Below are 26,497 nucleotides of genomic sequence, written 5' to 3' on the forward strand. Positions count from 1 at the left end.
CTCACACACTAACAGTATGGCTAGTAGACTGGAGAAATATTTACTACCCTCACACACTAACAGTATGGCTAGTAGACTGGAATAACATTTACTACCCTCACACACTAATAGTATGGCTAGTAGACTGGAGAAACATTTACTACCCTCACACACTAACAGTATGGCTAGTAGACTGGAATAACATTTACTACCCTCACACACTAACAGTATGGCTAGTAGACTGGAATAACTTTTACTACCCTCACACACTAATAGTATGGCTAGTAGACTGGAGAAACATTTACTACCCTCACACACTAACAGTATGGCTAGTAGATTATAGAAACATTTACTACCCTCACACACTAACAGTATGGCTAGTAGACTGGAGAAATATTTACTACCCTCACACACTAACAGTATGGCTAGTAGACTATAGAAACATGTACTATCCTCACACACGAACAGTATGTGTCACAAGCGTCGAAAGGATTAGACAAAGGCGCAGCGTGTACAGTGCTCATCTTTGGATTTTAATGAATGCACTTCAACAACAAAATAATAAACGCTCAACATTTTCATCAGGTACAATCACTAAACGGAAAATAAACACCCACAAAACCCCCCAAAAAACAGGCTGCCTAAGTATGGCTTCCAATCAGAGACAACGAAAGACACCTGCCTCTGATTGGAAACCATACTCGGCCACACATGGAAAATGAAACATAGAAACAGAAAACTAGAACAAATTCCCCTAGAAACAAACCATCCCCAAAACAACCCCCCTGCCACGCCCTGACCATTCTACTATGGCAAAATGATCCTTCTCACTGGTCAGGACATGACAGTATGGCTATTAGACTACAGAAACATTTCCTACCCTCGCACACTAACAGTATGGCAGGTAGACTGGATGAATATTTCCTACGCTCACACAAAAACAGTATGGCTAGTAGACTGGAGAAGCATGTGCTACCTTCACACACTAACAGTATGGCTAGTAGACTAGATAAACGTTTTCTACCCTCACACACTAACAGTATGGCTATTAGACTACAGAAACATTTCCTACCCTCACACACTAACAGTATGGCAGGTGGACTGGATTAATATTTACTAACCTCACACACTAACAGTATGTCTAGTAGACGTGATAAACATTTACAACCTTCACACACTAACAGTATGGCTACTAGACTGGAGAAACATTTACTACCCTCACACACTAACAGTATGGCTAGTAGACTATAGAAACATTTACTACCCTCTCACACAGTACGGCTAATAGGCTGGAGAAACATTTACTACCCTCACACACGAACAGTATAGTTAGTAGACTGGAGAAATATTTACTACCCTCACACACTAATAGCATGGCTAGTAGACTATAGAAACATTTACTACCCTCACACACTAACAGTATGGCTAGTAGACTATAGAAACATTAACTACCCTCACACACTAACAGTATGGCTAGTAGACTGGAGAAACATTTACTACCCTCACACACTAACAGTATGGCTAGTAGACTAGAGAAACATTTACTACCCTCACACACTAACAGTATGGCTAGTAGACTAGAGAATCATTTACTACCCTCACACGCTAACAGTATGGCTAGTAGACTAGAGAATCATTTACTACCCTCACACACTAACAGTATGGCTACCAGACTGGAGAAACATTTACTACCCTCACACACTAACAGTATGGCTAGTAGACTGGAGAAACTTTAACTACCCTCAACCACTAACAGTATGGCTAGTAGACTGGAATAACATTTACTACCCTCACACACTAATAGTATGGCTAGTAGATTATAGAAACATGAACTACCCTCACACTCTAACAGTATGGCTAGTAGACTATAGAAACATTTTCTCCCCTCACACACTAACAGTATGGCTAGTAGACTAGGGGAAACTTTTACTATCCTCACATACTAACAGTATGGCTAGTAGACTAGAGAATCATTTACTACCCTCACACACTAACAGTATGGCTAGTAGACTATAGAAACATTTACTACCCTCTCACACAGTACGGCTAATAGGCTGGAGAAACATTTACTACCCTCACACACGAACAGTATAGTTAGTAGACTGGAGAAATATTTACTACCCTCACACACTAATAGCATGGCTAGTAGACTATAGAAACATTTACTACCCTCACACACTAACAGTATGGCTAGTAGACTATAGAAACATGAACTACCCTCACACACTAACAGTATGGCTAGTAGACTGGAGAAACTTTAACTACCCTCAACCACTAACAGTATGGCTAGTTGACTACAGAAACATTTCCTACCCTCACACAATAACAGTATGGCTGGTAGACTGGAAAAACATTTACTACCCTCACACACTAACAGTATGGCTAGTAGACTATAGAAACATGTACTACCCTCACACACTAATAGTATGGCTAGTAGACTAGAGAAACGTTTACTACCCTCACAAACTAACAGTATGGCTAGTAGACTAGAGAAACGTTTACTACCCTCACACACTAACAGTATGGCTAGTTGACTACAGAAATATTTCCTACCCTCTCACAATAACAGTATGGCTGGTAGACTGGAAAAACATTTACTACCCTCACACACTAACAGTAGGGCTAGTAGACTTGAGAAACTTTTACTTCACTTACATACTATCATTATGGATAGTAGACTAGAGAAACATTTACTAACCTCACAGACTAACAGTATGGCTAGTAGACTAGAGAATAATTTACTACCCTCACACACTAACAGTATGGCTAGCAGACTGGAGAAACTTTTACTACCCTCGCACACTAACAGTATGGCTAGTAGACTGGAGACATATTTACTACCCTCACAGACTAACAGTATGGCTAGTAGACTGGAATAACATTTACTACCCTCACACACTAACAGTATGGCTAGTAGACTGGAATAACATTTACTACCCTCACACACTAATAGTATGGCTAGTAGACTGGAGAAACATGTACTACCCTCACACACTAACAGTATGGCTAGTAGATTATAGAAACATTTACTACCCTCACACACTAACAGTATGGCTAGTAGACTGGAGAAACATTTACTACCCTCACACACTAACAGTATGGCTAGTAGACTATAGAAACATTTACTACCCTCACACACTAACAGTATGGCTAGTAGATTATAGAAACATTTACTACCCTCACACACTAACAGTATGGCTAGTAGACTATAGAAACATGTACTATCCTCACACACGAACAGTATGTGTCACAAGCGTCGAAAAGGATTAGACAAAGGCGCAGCGTGTACAGTGCTCATCTTTGGATTTTAATGAATGCACTTCAACAACAAAAATAATAAACGCTCAACAGTTTCATCAGGTACAATCACTAAATGGAAAATAAACACCCACAAAACCCCCCAAAAACAGGCTGCCTAAGTATGGCTTCCAATCAGAGACAACGAAAGACACCTGCCTCTGATTGGAAACCATACTCGGCCACACATGGAAAATGAAACATAGAAACAGAAAACTAGAACAAATTCCCCTAGAAACAAACCATCCCCAAAACAACCCCCTGCCACGCCCTGACCATTCTACTATGGCAAAATGATCCTTCTCACTGGTCAGGACATGACAGTATGGCTATTAGACTACAGAAACATTTCCTACCCTCGCACACTAACAGTATGGCAGGTAGACTGGATGAATATTTCCTACGCTCACACAAAAACAGTATGGCTAGTAGACTGGAGAAGCATGTGCTACCTTCACACACTAACAGTATGGCTAGTAGACTAGATAAACGTTTTCTACCCTCACACACTAACAGTATGGCTATTAGACTACAGAAACATTTCCTACCCTCACACACTAACAGTATGGCAGGTGGACTGGATTAATATTTACTAACCTCACACACTAACAGTATGTCTAGTAGACGTGATAAACATTTACAACCCTCACACACTAACAGTATGGCTACTAGACTGGAGAAACATTTACTACCCTCACACACTAACAGTATGGCTAGTAGACTATAGAAACATTTACTACCCTCTCACACAGTACGGCTAATAGGCTGGAGAAACATTTACTACCCTCACACACGAACAGTATAGTTAGTAGACTGGAGAAATATTTACTACCCTCACACACTAATAGCATGGCTAGTAGACTATAGAAACATTTACTACCCTCACACACTAACAGTATGGCTAGTAGACTATAGAAACATTAACTACCCTCACACACTAACAGTATGGCTAGTAGACTATAGAAACATGAACTACCCTCAACCACTAACAGTATGGCTAGTTGACTACAGAAATATTTCCTACCCTCGCACAATAACAGTATGGCTGGTAGACTGGAAAAACATTTACTACCCTCACACACTAACAGTATGGCTAGTAGACTATAGAAACATGAACTACCCTCACACACTAACAGTATGGCTAGTAGACTAGAGAAACGTTTACTACCCTCACAAACTAACAGTATGGCTAGTAGACTAGAGAAACGTTTACTACCCTCACACACTAACAGTATGGCTAGTTGACTACAGAAATATTTCCTACCCTCTCACAATAACAGTATGGCTGGTAGACTGGAAAAACATTTACTACCCTCACACACTAACAGTAGGGCTAGTAGACTTGAGAAACTTTTACTTCACTTACATACTATCATTATGGATAGTAGACTAGAGAAACATTTACTAACCTCACAGACTAACAGTATGGCTAGTAGACTAGAGAATAATTTACTAGCCTCACACACTAACAGTATGGCTAGCAGACTGGAGAAACTTTTACTACCCTTGCACACTAACAGTATGGCTAGTAGACTGGAGACATATTTACTACCCTCACAGACTAACAGTATGGCTAGTAGACTGGATAAACATTTACGACCATCACACGCTAACAGTATGGCTAGTAGAATGGAATAACATTTACTACCCTCACACACTAATAGTATGGCTAGTAGACTGGAGAAACATTTACTACCCTCACACACTAACAGTATGGCTAGTAGACTGGAATAACATTTACTACCCTCACACACTAATAGTATGGCTAGTAGACTGGAGAAACATTTACTACCCTCACACACTAACAGTATGGCTAGTAGACTGGAATAACATTTACTACCCTCACACACTAACAGTATGGCTAGTAGACTGGAGTAACATTTACTACCCTCACACACTAACAGTATGGCTAGTAGACTGGAGAAACATTTACTACCCTCACACACTAACAGTATGGCTAGTAGACTATAGAAACATTTACTACCCTCACACACTAACAGTATGGCTAGTAGACTGGAGAAACATTTACTACCCTCACACACTAACAGTATGGCTAGTAGACTGGAATAACATTTACTACCCTCACACACTAATAGTATGGCTAGTAGACTGGAGAAACATTTACTACCCTCACACACTAACAGTATGGCTAGTAGACTGGAATAACATTTACTACCCTCACACACTAACAGTATGGCTAGTAGACTGGAATAACATTTACTACCCTCACACACTAATAGTATGGCTAGTAGACTGGAGAAACATTTACTACCCTCACACACTAACAGTATGGCTAGTAGATTATAGAAACATTTACTACCCTCACACACTAACAGTATGGCTAGTAGACTGGAGAAATATTTACTACCCTCACACACTAACAGTATGGCTAGTAGACTATAGAAACATGTACTATCCTCACACACGAACAGTATGTGTCACAAGCGTCGAAAGGATTAGACAAAGGCGCAGCGTGTACAGTGCTCATCTTTGGATTTTAATGAATGCACTTCAACAACAAAAATAATAAACGCTCAACAGTTTCATCAGGTACAATCACTAAATGGAAAATAAACACCCACAAAACCCCCCAAAAACAGGCTGCCTAAGTATGGCTTCCAATCAGAGACAACGAAAGACACCTGCCTCTGATTGGAAACCATACTCGGCCACACATGGAAAATGAAACATAGAAACAGAAAACTAGAACAAATTCCCCTAGAAACAAACCATCCCCAAAACAACCCCCCTGCCACGCCCTGACCATTCTACTATGGCAAAATGATCCTTCTCACTGGTCAGGACATGACAGTATGGCTATTAGACTACAGAAACATTTCCTACCCTCGCACACTAACAGTATGGCAGGTAGACTGGATGAATATTTCCTACGCTCACACAAAAACAGTATGGCTAGTAGACTGGAGAAGCATGTGCTACCTTCACACACTAACAGTATGGCTAGTAGACTAGATAAACATTTTCTACCCTCACACACTAACAGTATGGCTATTAGACTACAGAAACATTTCCTACCCTCACACACTAACAGTATGGCAGGTGGACTGGATTAACATTTACTAACCTCACACACTAACAGTATGTCTAGTAGACGTGATAAACATTTACAACCTTCACACACTAACAGTATGGCTACTAGACTGGAGAAACATTTACTACCCTCACACACTAACAGTATGGCTAGTAGACTATAGAAACATTTACTACCCTCTCACACAGTACGGCTAATAGGCTGGAGAAACATTTACTACCCTCACACACTAACAGTATGGCTAGTAGACTGGAGAAACATTTACTACCCTCACACACTAACAGTATGGCTAGTAGACTATAGAAACATTTACTACCCTCACACACTAACAGTATGGCTAGTAGACTATAGAAACATGAACTACCCTCACACACTAACAGTATGGCTAGTAGACTATAGAAACATTTTCTACCCTCACACACTAACAGTATGGCTAGTAGACTAGAGAAACATTTACTACCCTCACACACTAACAGTATGGCTAGTAGACTAGAGAATCATTTACTACCCTCACACGCTAACAGTATGGCTAGTAGACTAGAGAATCATTTACTACCCTCACACACTAACAGTATGGCTACCAGACTGGAGAAACATTTACTACCCTCACACACTAACAGTATGGCTAGTAGACTGGAGAAACTTTAACTACCCTCAACCACTAACAGTATGGCTAGTAGACTGGAATAACATTTACTACCCTCACACACTAACAGTATGGCTAGTAGATTATAGAAACATTTACTACCCTCACACACTAACAGTATGGCTAGTAGACTATAGAAACATTTTCTCCCCTCACACACTAACAGTATGGCTAGTAGACTAGAGAAACTTTTACTACCCTCACATACTAACAGTATGGCTAGTAGACTAGAGAATCATTTACTACCCTCACACACAGTACGGCTATTAGGCTGGAGAAACATTTACTACCCTCACACACGAACAGTATAGTTAGTAGACTGGAGAAACATTTACTACCCTCACACACTAACAGTATGGCTAGTAGACTGGAATAACATTTACTACCCTCACACACTAATAGTATGGCTAGTAGACTAGAGAAACGTTTACTACCCTCACAAACTAACAGTATGGCTAGTAGACTAGAGAAACGTTTACTACCCTCACACACTAACAGTATGGCTAGTTGACTACAGAAATATTTCCTACCCTCGCACAATAACAGTATGGCTGGTAGACTGGAAAAACATTTACTACCCTCACACACTAACAGTATGGCTAGTAGACTTGAGAAACTTTTACTTCACTTACATACTATCAGTATGGATAGTAGACTAGAGAAACATTTACTAACCTCACAGACTAACAGTATGGCTATTAGACTACAGAAACATTTCCTACCCTCGCACACTAACAGTATGGCTGGTAGACTGGATGAATATTTCCTACGCTCACACAAAAACAGTATGGCTAGTAGACTGGAGAAGCATGTGCTACCTTCACACACTAACAGAATGGCTAGTAGACTAGATAAACATTTTCTACCCTCACACACTAACAGTATGGCTATTAGACTACAGAAACATTTCCTACCCTCACACACTAACAGTATGGCAGGTGGACTGGATTAATATTTACTAACCTCACACACTAACAGTATGTCTAGTAGACGTGATAAACATTTACAACCTTCACACACTAACAGTATGGCTACTAGACTGGAGAAACATTTACTACCCTCACACACTAACAGTATGGCTAGTAGACTATAGAAACATTTACTACCCTCTCACACAGTACGGCTAATAGGCTGGAGAAACATTTACTACCCTCACACACGAACAGTATAGTTAGTAGACTGGAGAAATATTTACTACCCTCACACACTAATAGCATGGCTAGTAGACTATAGAAACATTTACTACCCTCACACACTAACAGTATGGCTAGTAGACTATAGAAACATGAACTACCCTCACACACTAACAGTATGGCTAGTAGACTATAGAAACATTTTCTACCCTCACACACTAACAGTATGGCTAGTAGACTAGAGAAACATTTACTACCCTCACACACTAACAGTATGGCTAGTAGACTAGAGAATCATTTACTACCCTCACACACTAACAGTATGGCTAGTAGACTGGAAAAACATTTACTACCCTCAACCACTAACAGTATGGCTAGTAGACTAGAGAAATGTTTACTACCCTCACAAACTAACAGTATGGCTAGTAGACTAGAGAAACGTTTACTACCCTCACACACTAACAGTATGGCTAGTTGACTACAGAAATATTTCCTACCCTCGCACAATAACAGTATGGCTGGTAGACTGGAAAAACATTTACTACCCTCACACACTAACAGTATGGCTACTAGACTTGAGAAACTTTTACTTCACTTACATACTATCATTATGGATAGTATACTAGAGAAACATTTACTAACCTCACAGACTAACAGTATGGCTAGTAGACTAGAGAATAATTTACTAGCCTCACACACTAACAGTATGGCTAGCAGACTGGAGAAACTTTTACTACCCTCACACACTAACAGTATGGCTAGTAGACTGGAGACATATTTACTACCCTCACAGACTAACCGTATGGCTAGTAGACTGGATAAACATTTACGACCATCACACGCTAACAGTATGGCTAGTAGAATGGAATAACATTTACTACCCTCACACACTAATAGTATGGCTAGTAGACTGGAGAAACATTTACTACCCTCACACACTAACAGTATGGCTAGTAGACTGGAATAACATTTACTACCCTCACACACTAACAGTATGGCTAGTAGACTAGAGAAACGTTTACTACCCTCACACACTAACAGTATGGCTAGTTGACTACAGAAATATTTCCTACCCTCGCACAATAACAGTATGGCTGGTAGACTGGAAAAACATTTACTACCCTCACACACTAACAGTATGGCTAGTAGACTTGAGAAACTTTTACTTCACTTACATACTATCATTATGGATAGTAGACTAGAGAAACATTTACTAACCTCACAGACTAACAGTATGGCTATTAGACTACAGAAACATTTCCTACCCTCGCACACTAACAGTATGGCAGGTAGACTGGATGAATATTTCCTACGCTCACACAAAAACAGTATGGCTAGTAGACTGGAGAAGCATGTGCTACCTTCACACACTAACAGTATGGCTAGTAGACTAGATAAACGTTTTCTACCATCACACACTAGCAGAATGGCTAGTAGACTGGAGAAATATTTACTTCACTTACATACTATCATTATGTATAGTAGACTATTGAAACATTTACTATCCTCACACATTAACAGTATGGCTAGAAGACTATAGAAACATGTACTACCCTCACACACTAACAGTATGGCTAGTAGACTATAGAAACATTTACTACCCGCACACACTATCTGTATGGCTAGTAGACTGGAGAAACATTTACTACCCTCACACACTAACAGTATAGCTAGTAGACTGGAGAAACATTTACTACCCTCACACACTAACAGTTTGGCTAGTAGACTAGATAAACGTTTTCTACCCTCACACACTAACTGTATGGCTAGTACACTGGAGAAACATTTACTACCCTCACCGATTAACAGTATGGCTAGTAGAGTGGAGAAACATTTACTACCCTCACACTAACAGTATGGGTAGTAGACTATAGAAACATTTACTACCCGTACACACTAACTGTATGGCTAGTAGACTGGAGAAACATTTACTGCCCTCACACACTAACAGTATGGCTAGTAGACTATAGAAACATTTACTACCCTCTCACACAGTACGGCTAATAGGCTGGAGAAACATTTACTACCCTCTCACACAGTACGGCTAATAGGCTGGAGAAACATTTACTACCCTCACACACGAACAGTATAGTTAGTAGACTGGATAAATATTTACTACCCTCTCACACTAATAGCATGGCTAGTAGACTATAGAAACATTTACTACCCTCACACACTAACAGTATGGCTAGTAGACTATAGAAACATTTACTACCCTCTCACACAGTACGGCTAAAAGGCTGGAGAAACATTTACTACCCTCACACACTAACAGTATGGCTAGTAGACTATAGAAACATGAACTACCCTCACACACTAACAGTATGGCTAGTAGACTATAGAAATATTTACTACCCTCACACACTAACAGTATGGCTAGTAGACTATAGAAACATGAACTACCCTCACACACTAACAGTATGGCTAGTAGACTATAGAAATATTTACTACCCTCACACACTAACAGTATGGCTAGTAGACTAGGGAAACTTTTACTATCCTCACATACTAACAGTATGGCTAGTAGACTAGAGAATCATTTACTACCCTCACACACTAACAGTATGGCTAGTAGACTATAGAAACATTTACTACCCTCACACACGAACAGTATGGCTAGTAGACTGGAGAAACATTTACTTCACTTACATACTATCATTATGGATAGTAGACTAGAGAAACATTTACTAACCTCACAGACTAACAGTATGGCTTGTAGACTAGAGAATAATTTACTAGCCTCACACACTAACAGTATGACTTGTAGACTATAGAAATATTTACTACCCTCACACACTAACAGTATGGCTAGTAGACTAGGGAAACTTTTACTACCCTCACACACTAACAGTATGGCTAGTAGACTATAGAAATATTTACTACCCTCACACACTAACAGTATGGCTAGTAGACTATAGAAACATGAACTACCCTCACACACTAACAGTATGGCTAGTAGACTATAGAAATATTTACTACCCTCACACACTAACAGTATGGCTAGTAGACTAGGGAAACTTTTACTATCCTCACATACTAACAGTATGGCTAGTAGACTAGAGAATCATTTACTACCCTCACACACTAACAGTATGGCTAGTAGACTATAGAAACATTTACTACCCTCACACACGAACAGTATGGCTAGTAGACTGGAGAAACATTTACTTCACTTACACACTATCATTATGGATAGTAGACTAGAGAAACATTTACTACCCTCACACACTAACAGTATGGCTTGTAGACTAGAGAATCATTTACTACCCTCACACACTAACAGTATGGCTAGTAGACTATAGAAACATTTACTACCCTCACACACTAACAGTATGGCTAGTAGACTAGGGAAACTTTTACTACCCTCACACACTAACAGTATGGCTAGTAGACTATAGAAATATTTACTACCCTCACACACTAACAGTATGGCTACCAGACTGGAGAAACATTTACTACCCACACACACTAACAGTATGGCTAGTAGACTGGAGAAACTTTAACTACCCTCAACCACTAACAGTATGGCTAGTAGACTAGAGAAACGTTTACTACCCTCACAAACTAACAGTATGGCTAGTAGACTAGAGAAACGTTTACTACCCTCACACACTAACAGTATGGCTAGTTGACTACAGAAATATTTCCTACCCTCGCACAATAACAGTATGGCTGGTAGACTGGAAAAACATTTACTACCCTCACACACTAACAGTATGGCTAGTAGACTTGAGAAACTTTTACTTCACTTACATACTATCATTATGGATAGTAGACTAGAGAAACATTTACTAACCTCACAGACTAACAGTATGGCTAGTAGACTAGAGAATAATTTACTAGCCTCACACACTAACAGTATGGCTAGCAGACTGGAGAAACTTTTACTACCCTCGCACACTAACAGTATGGCTAGTAGACTGGAGACATATTTACTACCCTCACAGACTAACAGTATGGCTAGTAGACTGGATAAACATTTACGACCATCACACGCTAACAGTATGGCTAGTAGACTGGAGAAACATTTACTACCCTCACACACTAACAGTATGGCTAGTAGACTGGAGAAACATTTACTACCCTCACACACTAACAGTATGGCTAGTAGACTGGAATAACATTTACTACCCTCACACACTAACAGTATGGCTAGTAGACTGGAGAAACATTTACTACCCTCACACACTAACAGTATGGCTAGTAGACTGGAATAACATTTACTACCCTCACACACTAACAGTATGGCTAGTAGACTGGAATAACATTTACTACCCTCACACACTAATAGTGTGGCTAGTAGACTGGAGAAACATTTACTACCCTCACACACTAACAGTATGGCTAGTAGATTATAGAAACATTTACTACCCTCACACACTAACAGTATGGCTAGTAGACTGGAGAAATATTTACTACCCTCACACACTAACAGTAGGGCTAGTAGACTAGATAAACGTTTTCTACCCTCACACACTAACTGTATGGCTAGTACACTGGAGAAACATTTACTACCCTCACCGACTAACAGTATGGCTAGTAGACTGGAGAAACATTTACTACCCTCACACACTAACAGTATGGGTAGTAGACTATAGAAACATTTACTACCCGCACACACTATCTGTATGGCTAGTAGACTGGAGAAACATTTACTACCCTCACACACTAACAGTATGGCTAGTAGACTGGAGAAACATTTACTACCCTCACACACTAACAGTATGGCTAGTAGACTAGATAAACGTTTTCTACCCTCACACACTAACTGTATGGCTAGTACACTGGAGAAACATTTACTACCCTCACCGACTAACAGTATGGCTAGTAGACTGGAGAAACATTTACTACCCTCACACACTAACAGTATGGGTAGTAGACTATAGAAACATTTACTACCCGTACACACTAACTGTATGGCTAGTAGACTGGAGAAACATTTACAACCCTCACACACTAACAGTATGGCTAGTAGACTGGAGAAACATTTACTACCCTCACACACTAACAGTATGGCTAGTAGACTATAGAAACATTTACTACCCTCTCACACTTTACGGCTAATAGGCTGGAGAAACATTTACTACCCTCTCAGACAGTACGGCTAATAGGCTGGAGAAACATTTACTACCCTCACACACGAACAGTATAGTTAGTAGACTGGATAAATATTTACTACCCTCACACACTAATAGCATGGCTAGTAGACTATAGAAACATTTACTACCCTCACACACTAACAGTATGGCTAGTAGACTATAGAAACATGAACTACCCTCACACACTAACAGTATGGCTAGTAGACTATAGAAACATTTTCTACCCTCACACACTAACAGTATGGCTAGTAGACTAGGGAAACATTTACTACCCTCACACACTAACAGTATGGCTAGTAGACTAGAGAATCATTTACTACCCTCACACACTAACAGTATGGCTACCAGACTGGATAAACATTTACTACCCTCACACACTAACAGTATGGCTAGTAGACTGGAGAAACTTTAACTACCCTCAACCACTAACAGTATGGCTAGTAGACTAGAGAAACGTTTACTACCCTCACAAACTAACAGTATGGCTGGTAGACTGGATAAACATTTACTACCCTCACACACTAGCAGAATGGCTAGTAGACTGGAGAAATATTTACTTCACTTACATACTATCATTATGTATAGTAGACTATTGAAACATTTACTATCCTCACACATTAACAGTATGGCTAGAAGACTATAGAAACATGTACTACCCTCACACACTAACAGAATGGCTAGTAGACTATAGAATCATATACTGCCCTCCTACACACTAACAGTATGGCTAGCAGACTGGAGAAACATTTACTACCCTCACACACTAACAGTATGGCTAGTAGACTATAGAAACATTTACTACCCTCACACACGAACAGTATGGCCAGTAGACTGGAGAAACATTTACTGCCCTCACACACGAACAGCATGGCTAGTAGACTAGAGAAACATTTACTATCCTCACACACTAACAGTATGGCTAGTAGACTGGAGAAACATTTACTACCCTCACACACAAACAGTATGGCCAGTAGACTGGAGAAACATTTACTGCCCTCACACACGAACAGCATGGCTAGTAGACTAGAGAAACATTTACTACCCTCACACACTAACAGTATGGCTAGTAGACTAGAGAAACATTTACTACCCTCACACACTAACAGTGTGGCTAGTAGACTAGAGAAACATTTACTATCCTCACACACTAACAGTATGGCTAGTAGACTAGAGAAACATTTACTACCCTCACACACTAACAGTATGGCTAGTAGACTAGAGAAACGTTTACTACCCTCACACACTAACAGTATGGCTAGTAGACTAGAGAAACATTTACTATCCTCACACACTAACAGTATGGCTAGTAGACTAGAGAAACATTTACTACCCTCACACACTAACAGTATGGCTAGTAGACTAGAGAAACATTTACTATCCTCACACACGGACAGCATGGCTAGTAGACTAGAGAAACATTTACTACCCTCACACACTAACAGTATGGCTAGTAGACTAGAGAAACATTTACTACCCTCACACACAAACAGTATGGCTAGTAGACTGGGGAAACATTTACTACACTCACACATTAACAGTATGGCTAGTAGACTATAGAAACATTTACTACCCTCACACACGAACAGTATGGCTAGTAGACTGGAGAAACATTTACTTCACTTACATACTATCATTATGGATAGTAGACTAGAGAAACATTTACTAACCTCACAGACTAACAGTATGGCTTGTAGACTAGAGAATAATTTACTAGCCTCACACACTAACAGTATGGCTTGTAGACTATAGAAATATTTACTACCCTCACACACTAACAGTATGGCTAGTAGACTAGGGAAACTTTTACTACCCTCACACACTAACAGTATGGCTAGTAGACTATAGAAATATTTACTACCCTCACACACTAACAGTATGGCTAGTAGACTGGAGAAACATTTACTACCCACACACACTAACAGTATGGCTAGTAGACTGGAGAAACATTTACTACCCACACACACTAACAGTATGGCTAGTAGACTGGAGAAACTTTAACTACCCTCAACCACTAACAGTATGGCTAGTAGACTAGAGAAACGTTTACTACCCTCACAAACTAACAGTATGGCTAGTAGACTAGAGAAACGTTTACTACCCTCACACACTAACAGTATGGCTAGTTGACTACAGAAATATTTCCTACCCTCGCACAATAACAGTATGGCTGGTAGACTGGAAAACATTTACTACCCTCACACACTAACAGTATGGCTAGTAGACTTGAGAAACTTTTACTTCACTTACATACTATCATTATGGATAGTAGACTAGAGAAACATTTACTAACCTCACAGACTAACAGTATGGCTAGTAGACTAGAGAATAATTTACTACCCTCACACACTAACAGTATGGCTAGCAGACTGGAGAAACTTTTACTACCCTCGCACACTAACAGTATGGCTAGTAGACTGGAGACATATTTACTACCCTCACAGACTAACAGTATGGCTAGTAGACTGGATAAACATTTACGACCATCACACGCTAACAGTATGGCTAGTAGAATGGAATAACATTTACTACCCTCACACACTAATAGTATGGCTAGTAGACTGGAGAAACATTTACTACCCTCACACACTAACAGTATGGCTAGTAGACTGGAATAACATTTACTACCCTCACACACTAATAGTATGGCTAGTAGACTGGAGAAACATTTACTACCCTCACACACTAACAGTATGGCTAGTAGACTGGAATAACATTTACTACCCTCACACACTAACAGTATGGCTAGTAGACTGGAATAACATTTACTACCCTCACACACTAATAGTGTGGCTAGTAGACTGGAGAAACATTTACTACCCTCACACACTAACAGTATGGCTAGTAGACTGGAGAAACTTTAACTACCCTCAACCACTAACAGTATGGCTAGTAGACTAGAGAAACATTTACTACCCTCACACACTAACAGTATGGCTAGTAGACTAGAGAAACATTTACTACCCTCACACACTAACAGTATGGCTAGTTGACTACAGAAATATTTCCTACCCTCGCACAATAACAGTATGGCTGGTAGACTGGAAAAACATTTACTACCCTCACACACTAACAGTATGGCTAGTAGACTTGAGAAACTTTTACTTCACTTACATACTATCATTATGGATAGTAGACTAGAGAAACATTTACTAACCTCACAGACTAACAGTATGGCTAGTAGACTAGAGAATAATTTACTACCCTCACACACTAACAGTATGGCTAGCAGACTGGAGAAACATTTACTACCCTCGCACACTAACAGTATGGCTAGTAGACTGGAGACACATTTACTACCCTCACACACTAACAGTATGGCTAGTAGACTGGAGAAACATTTACGACCATCACACGCTAACAGTATGGCTAGTAGACTGGAATAACATTTACTACCCTCACACACTAACAGTATGGCTAGTAGACTGGAGAAACATTTACTACCCTCACACACTAACAGTATGGCTAGTAGACTGGAATAACATTTACTACCCTCACACACTAACAGTATGGCTAGTAGACTGGAGAAACATTTACTACCCTCACACACTAACAGTATGGCTAGTAGACTGGAATAACATTTACTACCCTCACACACTAACAGTATGGCTAGTAGACTGGAATAACATTTACTACCCTCACACACTAACAGTGTGGCTAGTAGACTGGAGAAACATTTACTACCCTCACACACTAACAGTATGTCTAGTAGACTATAGAAACATTTACTACCCTCACACACTAACAGTATGGCTAGTAGACTGGAGAAACATTTACTACCCTCACACACTAACAGTATGGCTAGTAGACTAGAGAAACATTTTCTACCCTCACACACTAACTGTATGGCTAGTACACTGGAGAAACATTTACTACCCTCACCGACTAACAGTATGGCTAGTAGACTGGAGAAACATTTACTACCCTCACACACTAACAGTATGGCTAGTAGACTGGAGAAACATTTACTACCCTCACACACTAACAGTATGGCTAGTAGACTGGAGAAACATTTACTACCCTCACACACTAACAGTATGGCTAGTAGACTGGAGAAACATTTACTACCCTCACACACTAACAGTATGGCTAGTAGACTATAGAAACATTTACTACCCTCTCACACAGTACGGCTAATAGGCTGGAGAAACATTTACTACCCTCTCACACAGTACGGCTAATAGGCTGGAGAAACATTTACTACCCTCACACACGAACAGTATAGTTAGTAGACTGGATAAATATTTACTACCCTCACACACTAATAGCATGGCTAGTAGACTGTAGAAACATTTACTACCCTCACACACTAACAGTATGGCTAGTAGACTATAGAAACATTTACTACCCTCACACACTAATAGCATGGCTAGTAGACTATAGAATCATTTACTACCCTCACACACTAACAGTATGGCTAGTAGACTAGAGAATAATTTACTACCCTCACACACAAACAGTATGGCTAGTAGACTATAGAAACATTTACTACCCTCACACACTAACAGTATGGCTAGTAGACTATAGAAACATTTACTACCCTCACACACTAATAGCATGGCTAGTAGACTATAGAATCATTTACTACCCTCACACACTAATAGCATGGCTAGTAGACTATAGAAACATTTACTACCCTCACACACTAACAGTATGGCTAGTAGACTATAGAAACATTTACTACCCTCACACACTAATAGCATGGCTAGTAGACTATAGAATCATTTACTACCCTCACACACTAACAGTATGGCTAGTAGACTATAGAAACATTTACTACCCTCACACACTAACAGTATGGCTACCAGACTGGATAAACATTTACTACCCTCACACACTAGCAGAATGGCTAGTAGACTGGAGAAATATTTACTTCACTTACATACTATCATTATGTATAGTAGACTATTGAAACATTTACTATCCTCACACATTAACAGTATGGCTAGAAGACTATAGAAACATGTACTACCCTCACACACTAACAGAATGGCTAGTAGACTATAGAATCATATACTGCCCTCCTACACACTAACAGTATGGCTAGCAGACTGGAGAAACATTTACTACCCTCACACACTAACAGTATGGCTAGTAGACTGTAGAAACATTTACTACCCTCACACACGAACAGTATGGCCAGTAGACTGGAGAAACATTTACTGCCCTCACACACGAACAGCATGGCTAGTAGACTAGAGAAACATTTACTACCCTCACACACTAACAGTATGGCTAGTAGACTGGAGAAACATTTACTACCCTCACACACAAACAGTATGGCCAGTAGACTGGAGAAACATTTACTGCCCTCACACACGAACAGCATGGCTAGTAGACTAGAGAAACATTTACTACCCTCACACACTAACAGTATGGCTAGTAGACTAGAGAAACATTTACTACCCTCACACACTAACAGTGTGGCTAGTAGACTGGAGAAACATTTACTACCCTCACACACTAACAGTATGGCTAGTAGACTAGAGAAACATTTACTACCCTCACACACTAACAGTATGGCTAGTAGACTAGAGAAACATTTACTATCCTCACACACGGACAGCATGGCTAGTAGACTAGAGAAACATTTACTACCCTCACACACTAACAGTATGGCTAGTAGACTAGAGAAACATTTACTACCCTCACACACAAACAGTATGGCTAGTAGACTGGGGAAACATTTACTACACTCACACATTAACAGTATGGCTAGTAGACTATAGAAACATGTACTACCCTCACACAGTAACAGTATGGCTAGTAGACTATAGAAACATTTACTACCCTCACTCACTAACAGTTTGGCTACTAGACTGGAGAAACATTTACCACCCTCACACACTAACAGTATGGCTAGTAGACTGAAGAAACATGTACTATCCTCACACACTAACAGTATGTATAACAAGCGTCGAAAGGATTAGACCAAGGCGCGGCATGTATACTGCTCATGTTTGGATTTTAATGAATGCACTTCAACAACAAAATAATCAACGCTCAACAGTTTCGTCAGGTACAATCACTAAACGGAAAATAAACACGCACGAAACCCAAAGAAAAACAGGCTGCCTAAGTATGGCTTCCAATCAGAGACAACGAAAGACAACTGCCTCTGATTGGAAACCATACTCGGCCACACATGGAAAATGAAACATAGAAACAGAAAACTAGAACAAATTCCCCTAGAAACAAACCATCCCCAAAACAACCCCCCTGCCACGCCCTGACCATTCTACTATGGCAAAATGATCCTTCTCACTGGTCAGAATGTGACAGTATGGCTATTAGACTACAGAAACATTTCCTACCTTCGCACTACTACCGTATGGCTAGTAGACAAGAGAATAATTTACTACCCTCCTACACACTAAGAGTATGGCCAGTAGACTGGAGAAACATTTACTACCCTCACACACTAACGGTATGGCTACTAGGCTGGAGAAATATTTACTAACCTCACAGACTAACAGTGTGGCTAGTAGACTGGATAAACATTTGCTACCTTCACACACTAACAGTATGGCTACTAGAATGGATAAACATTTACTACCCTCACACACTAACAGTATGGCTACTAGAATGGAGAAACATTTACTACCCTCACACACTAACAGTATGTATAACAAGCGTCGAAAGGATTAGACCAAGGGGCAGCGTGTATACTGCTCATCTTTGGATTTTAATGAATGCACTATAACAACAAAATAATAAACGCTCAACAGTTTCGTCAGATACAATCACTAAACGGAAAATAAACACCCACAAAACCCAAAGAAAAACAGGCTGCCTAAGTATGGCTTCCAATCAGAGACAACGAAAGCCTCTGATTGGAAACCATACTCGGCCACACATGGAAAATGAAACATAGAAACAGAAAACTAAAAGAAATTCCCCTAGACACAAACCAACCCCAAAAAACACAAAACAACCCCCCTGCCACGCCCTGACCATTCTACTATGGCAAACTGGTCCTTCTCACTGGTCAGGATGTGACAGTATGGCTATTAGACTACAGAAACATTTCCTACCCTCGCACACTAACAGTATGGCAGGTAGACTGGATGAATATTTCCTACCCTCATACACTAACAGTATGGCTAGTAGACTGGAGAAACATGTATTACCCGCCCACACTGACAGTGTGGCTAGTAGACTGTAGAAACATTTACTACCCTCACACACTAACAATATGGCTAGTAGGCTCGAGAAACATGTACTACCCTCACACACTAACAGTATGGCTAGTAGACCATAGAAACATGTACTACCCTCACATACTAACAGTATGGCTAGTAGACTAGAGAAACTTTTACTACCCTCAAACACTAACAGTATGGATAGTAGACTAGAGAAACATTTTCTAACCTCACACACTAACAGTATGGCTAGTAGACTAGAGAATCATTTACTACCCTCCTACACACTAACAGTATGGCTAGTAGACTGGAGAAACATTTACTACCCTCACACACAGTACGGCTAATAGACTGGAGAATCATTTACTAACCTCACACACTAACAGTATGGCTAGTAGACTGTAGAAACATTTACTACCCTCTCAAACTAACCGTATGGCCTGTAGACTAGAGAAACATTTGCTACCTTCACACACTAACAGTATGGCTAGTAGACTGGAGAAACATGTACTACCCCCAGACACTAACATTATGGCTAGTAGACTGGAGAAACATTTACTACCCTCATGAGCAGTATGGCTAGCATACTGGAGAAACATTTACTACCCTCACACACTAACAGTTTGGCCTGTAGACTGGAGAAACATTCACTACCCTCACACACTAACAGTATGGCTAGTAGACTATAGAAACATTTACTACCCTCACACACTAACAGTATGGCTAGTAGACTATAGAAACATGTACTACCCTCACACACTAACAGTATGGCTAGTAGACTATAGAAACATTTACTACCCTCACACACTAACAGTATGGCTAGTAGACTAGAGAAACATGTACTACCCTCACACACTAACAGTATGGCTAGTAGACTATAGAAACATGTACTACCCTCACACAGTAACAGTATGGCTAGTAGACTATAGAAACATTTACAACCCCCCCATACTAACAGTATGGCTAGTAGACTGGAGAAACTTTTACTACCCTCAAACACTAACAGTATGGATAGTAGGCTAGAGAAACATTTTCTAACCTCACACACTAACAGTATGGCTAGCAGGCTGGAGAAACATTTACTACCCTCACACACGAACAGTATGGCGAGTAGACTGGAGAAACATTTACTACCCTCACACACTAACAGTATGGCTAGTAGACTAGAGAAACATTTACTACCTTCTCAAACTAACCGTATGTCTAGTAGACTGGAGAAACATTTACTACCCTGACACACAGTACGGCTAATAGACTGGAGAATCATTTACTACCCTCTCAAACTAACCGTATGGCCTGTAGACTAGAGAAACATTTGCTACCTTCACACACTAACAGTATGGCTAGTAGACTGGAGAAACATTTACTACCCTCATGAGCAGTATGGCTAGCATACTGGAGAAACATTTACTACCCTCACACACTAACAGTTTGGCTAGTAGACTATAGAAACATTTACTACCCTCACACACTAACAGTATGGCTAGTAGACTCGAGAAACATGTACTACCCTCACACACTAACAGTATGGCTAGTAGACTGGAGAAACATTTACTACCCTCACACACTAACAGTATGGCTAGTAGACTGGAGAAACATTTACTACCCTCACACACTAACAGTATGGCTAGTAGACTGGACAAACATTTACTACCCTCACACACAAACAGTATGTCTAGTAGACTATAGCAAATGTTACTACCCTCACACACTAACAGTATGGCTAGTAGACTGGAGAAACATTTACTTCACTCACACACTAACAGTATGGCTAGTAGACTATAGAAACATGTACTACCCTCACACAGTAACAGTATGGCTAGTAGACTATAGAAACATGTACTACCCTCACACACTAACAGTATGGCTAGCAGACTGGAGAAACATTTACTACCCTCACACACTAACAGTATGGCTAGTAGACTGGAGAAACATGTATTACCCTCACACACTAACGGTATGGCTAATAGACTGGAGAAACATTTACTACCCTCACAGACTAACAGCATGGCTAGTAGACTGGAGAAACATTTACTACCCTCACACACTAACAGTATGGCTAGTAGACTGGAGAAACATTTTCTACCCTCACACACTAACAGTATGGCTAGTAGACTGGAGAAACATTTACTACCCTCACACACTAACAGTATGGCTAGTAGACTGGAGAAACATTTACTACCCTCTCACACAGTACGGCTAATAGGCTGGAGAAACATTTACTACCCTCACACACGAACAGTATAGTTAGTAGACTGGATAAATATTTACTACCCTCACACACTAATAGCATGGCTAGTAGACTATAGAAACATTTACTACCCTCACACACTAACAGTATGGCTAGTAGACTATAGAAACATGAACTACCCTCACACACTAACAGTATGGCTAGTAGACTATAGAAACATTTTCTACCCTCACACACTAACAGTATGGCTAGTAGACTAGGGAAACATTTACTACCCTCACACACTAACAGTATGGCTAGTAGACTAGAGAATCATTTACTACCCTCACACACTAACAGTATGGCTAGTAGACTATGGAAACATTTTCTACCCTCACACACTAACAGTATGGCTAGTAGACTAGGGAAACATTTACTACCCTCAACCACTAACAGTATGGCTAGTAGACTATAGAAACATTTACTACCCTCACACACTAACAGTATGGCTAGTAGACTATAGAAACATTTACTACCCTCACACACTAACAGTATGGCTAGTAGACTGGAGAAACATTTACTACCCTCACACACTAGCAGTATGGCTAGTAGACTGGAGAAATATTTACTTCACTTACATACTATCATTATGTATAGTAGACTGGAGAAACATTTCCTACCCTCACACACTTACAGTATGGCTAGTAGACTAGAGAAACATTTACTACCCTCTCAAACTATCCGTATGGCTAGTAGACTGGAGAAACACTTTCTACCCTCACGAACAGTATGGCTAGTAGACTGGAGAAACATTTACTTCCCTCACACACTAACAGTATGGCTAGTAGACTGGAGAAACATGTACTACCCTCACACACTAACAATATGGCTAGTAGACTGGAGAATCATGTACTACCCTCACACACTAACAATATGGCTAGTAGACTGGAGAAACATGGACTACCCTCACACACTAACAGTATGGCTAGTAGACTGGAGCAACATTTACTACCCTCACACACTAACAGTATGGCTAGTAGACTGGAGAAACATGTACTACCCTCACACACTAACAGTATGGCTAGTAGACTATAGAAACATTTACTACCCTCACACACTAATAGTAAGGCTAGTAGACTATAGAATCATTTACTACCCTCACACACTGACACAATGGCTAGTAGACTGGAGCAACATTTACTACCCTCACACACTAACAGTATGGCTAGTAGACTGAGGATACATTTACTACCCTCACACACTAACAGTATGGCAGGTAGACTGGATAAACATTTGCTACCCTCACACACTAACAGTATGGCTAGTAGACTGGAGAAACATTTACTACCCTCACACACTAACAGTATGGCTAGTAGACTAGAGAATAATTTACTACCCTCCTACACACTAACACTATGGCTAGTAGACTGGAGAAACATTTACTACCCTCATACACTAACAGTATGGCTAGTAGAGTATAGAAACATGTACTACCCTCACACACTAACAGTATGGCTAGTAGACTGGAGAAACATGTACTACCCTCACACACTAACAGTATGGCTAGTAGACTGGAGATACATTTACTACCCTCACACACTAATAGTATGGCTTTTAGACTATAGAAACATTTACTACCCTCACACAGTAACAGTATGGCTAATAGACTGGAGAAACATTTACTGCCCTCACACACTTACAGTATGGCTAGTAGACTGGAGAAACATGTAGGTTTAATGTGCAGCAGGTTTATCCTAAGATCACACACTTTCATAATTGCTGCAAGTGAAACTGTAGAGCACTCTTCTATATCATTTTCCATGAATAATACTAATAATATTTAGAATTTATATAGCGCTTTTCTAGAATCCAAAGACACTTTACAGTTTCAAACCAAACAAAAACCAAAGCAAAAACAACTTCAGACTAAACAGAAATATGGACAATGATGGCAACTAACATGGAGAAAAATGTTGGACTCTATAGACAACTCTCACTGTCCCCATCTCCCTTCCCCTCTCCCGTTATCCACCCTCCAGCAGCCCACCCCCCTCTCCCGGAGGTCAAGCCGTTCCCGGGGACATCAGAGGTAGTGAGGGAGTCCAGCAGCACCACGGGCATGGTGGTGGGCATCGTGGCGGCCGCTGCCCTCTGCATCCTCATCCTGCTCTACGCCATGTACAAGTACCGCAACCGCGACGAGGGCTCCTACCACGTGGACGAGAGCCGCAACTACATCAGTAACTCTGCCACCCAGCCTAACGGCAGCACCAAGGACAAGCCGCTGGGCATCGCCAAGATCTCCAAGAACAAGAAGAACAAAGACAAGGAGTACTACGTGTGAGGAGGGGAGGGACACCCTTATGACATTTACATATACACATCTACACTTATACAGACATATGCACACATACAGGAGGACATGCCCTGAGACACACACACACACACACACACACACACACACACACACACACAGAGAAAAGAAAAGAAACACACAGAGACAAAGAGACTGCCATGAGGGCAGAGACCCATACTGTACAGTAATAGTAACCACTAACCACAGCCTCTCTGTGTGAGGCCTGTGTTCAACCAGAATAACCGTAATGACAAGCAGAGTAATCACCAGGTAGACTCCCAGTACAGGACCAGCCCCCTGTCTCTCCCTGCTATAAACTGTTCTGTAGACTCAGAGAGAGGGGCAGACTGGGAAAGAACACAAAAAAAACGCTAGTGTTCTGTCGTACGGAGTCAAAATCAGTATATCCAGATTAACACCCTGATAAACTCCCAGTTTCAATTTTGTGTAAGGCTGGTGTTGTCCAATGGGGGAACACCAGATTACCTGAACCCTGCCCCTAACCCTAGCCCACCAGTCAGCAGAATGGACGTTACCACGCCAGTAAGACCGGAAGAGTCACACCCACCAGGGTTGCCATGGTGGCTCTGTTTGCCCGACTCGCTGGGGAGGGACGGAGTAGGGCGTGTACGTGGAAAAAGGAGCTGTGTGTGTTTGAAATGTTGCTGGGACATTTATTTTCCAACGTTATACAACATACGTTACAACGTTGTATCAACCCATCCAGACTATGAAAACGAGAGACTTTGACTCTGGAGAGGAGACCAGAGACACCAGAACTACCTACTTACCTACCTACACAAAACACACAACACACACACACTCACACACACCTCCTACAACACCACAAGAGCTTCATTACCAGAGCTTCATCCCTGACCGGTGGCAACGATATCTGCGATAATGATGATATTATTATGATAATGCTGAAGTCGATGATGAAGAAAAAGAAGAATGATGATGAACATGTGGGCAGTTTAGACTCTTTGGGGAAATTGTTGCACGTTGAATTATCTTACTCCATGTGTTTCTAACAGAGCAGAGACTAAAGGGGTTACTCCTAAACCCAGCACAGCCATAACCTACCACCTGGCTCACCAAAGCCTACCACATGATCCACCACCCGAGGGCCAATTATTACGGGGCTTAATAGTGACAGACAGACAACACATAACAGGATAAGCTAACTTCAGAACTAACGTCATATAGCAATCATCAATAAGAAGACAGGACAAATGCTGTACACACAACAACGTTCCATCGCCTCCAACACACAGCAGATACAACTGACTAAAAGAGTGTGACCAGGCTCCAGGGCCTCTGAGAGCCAGGATGGTGTGTTTGTTTTGGGTTGTGGTTTAGTGAGTAACCCTGGTGTAAAGGCTGGGTATGTCCTCCTGCCACAGGCCCAGCCCTGTTTTAAAGCCTGTCCTATAGACAACTATACGTGCTCTGATGAACGTTTTATATTACAAAAAAAAATGTCTGTAAAATAATCAAAAACAGAATACTAAGTGTTATCATGTGTTTCTATAATGATAGAGCTGTTCATGATGCCATTGGCTAATAGAATTTGCGTTGCTTTACTTTCATTGGCCCTCCCTCTCCGAGCATCCTGTGTGTTCA

At 40.6% G+C, this 26,497-nt stretch overlaps 1 pseudogene; it reads left to right on the forward strand.

Annotated features, from left to right (window-relative positions):
• Positions 1 to 26,093, forward strand: part of LOC106589402 (neurexin-1a-like) — a 95,910-nt pseudogene extending 69,817 nt beyond the window's left edge.
• Positions 26,094 to 26,497: the final 404 nt, after the last annotated feature.

The sequence above is a fragment of the Salmo salar genome, chromosome ssa28 (genome assembly GCF_905237065.1).
Source record: "Salmo salar chromosome ssa28, Ssal_v3.1, whole genome shotgun sequence".
NCBI lineage: Eukaryota > Metazoa > Chordata > Actinopteri > Salmoniformes > Salmonidae > Salmo > Salmo salar.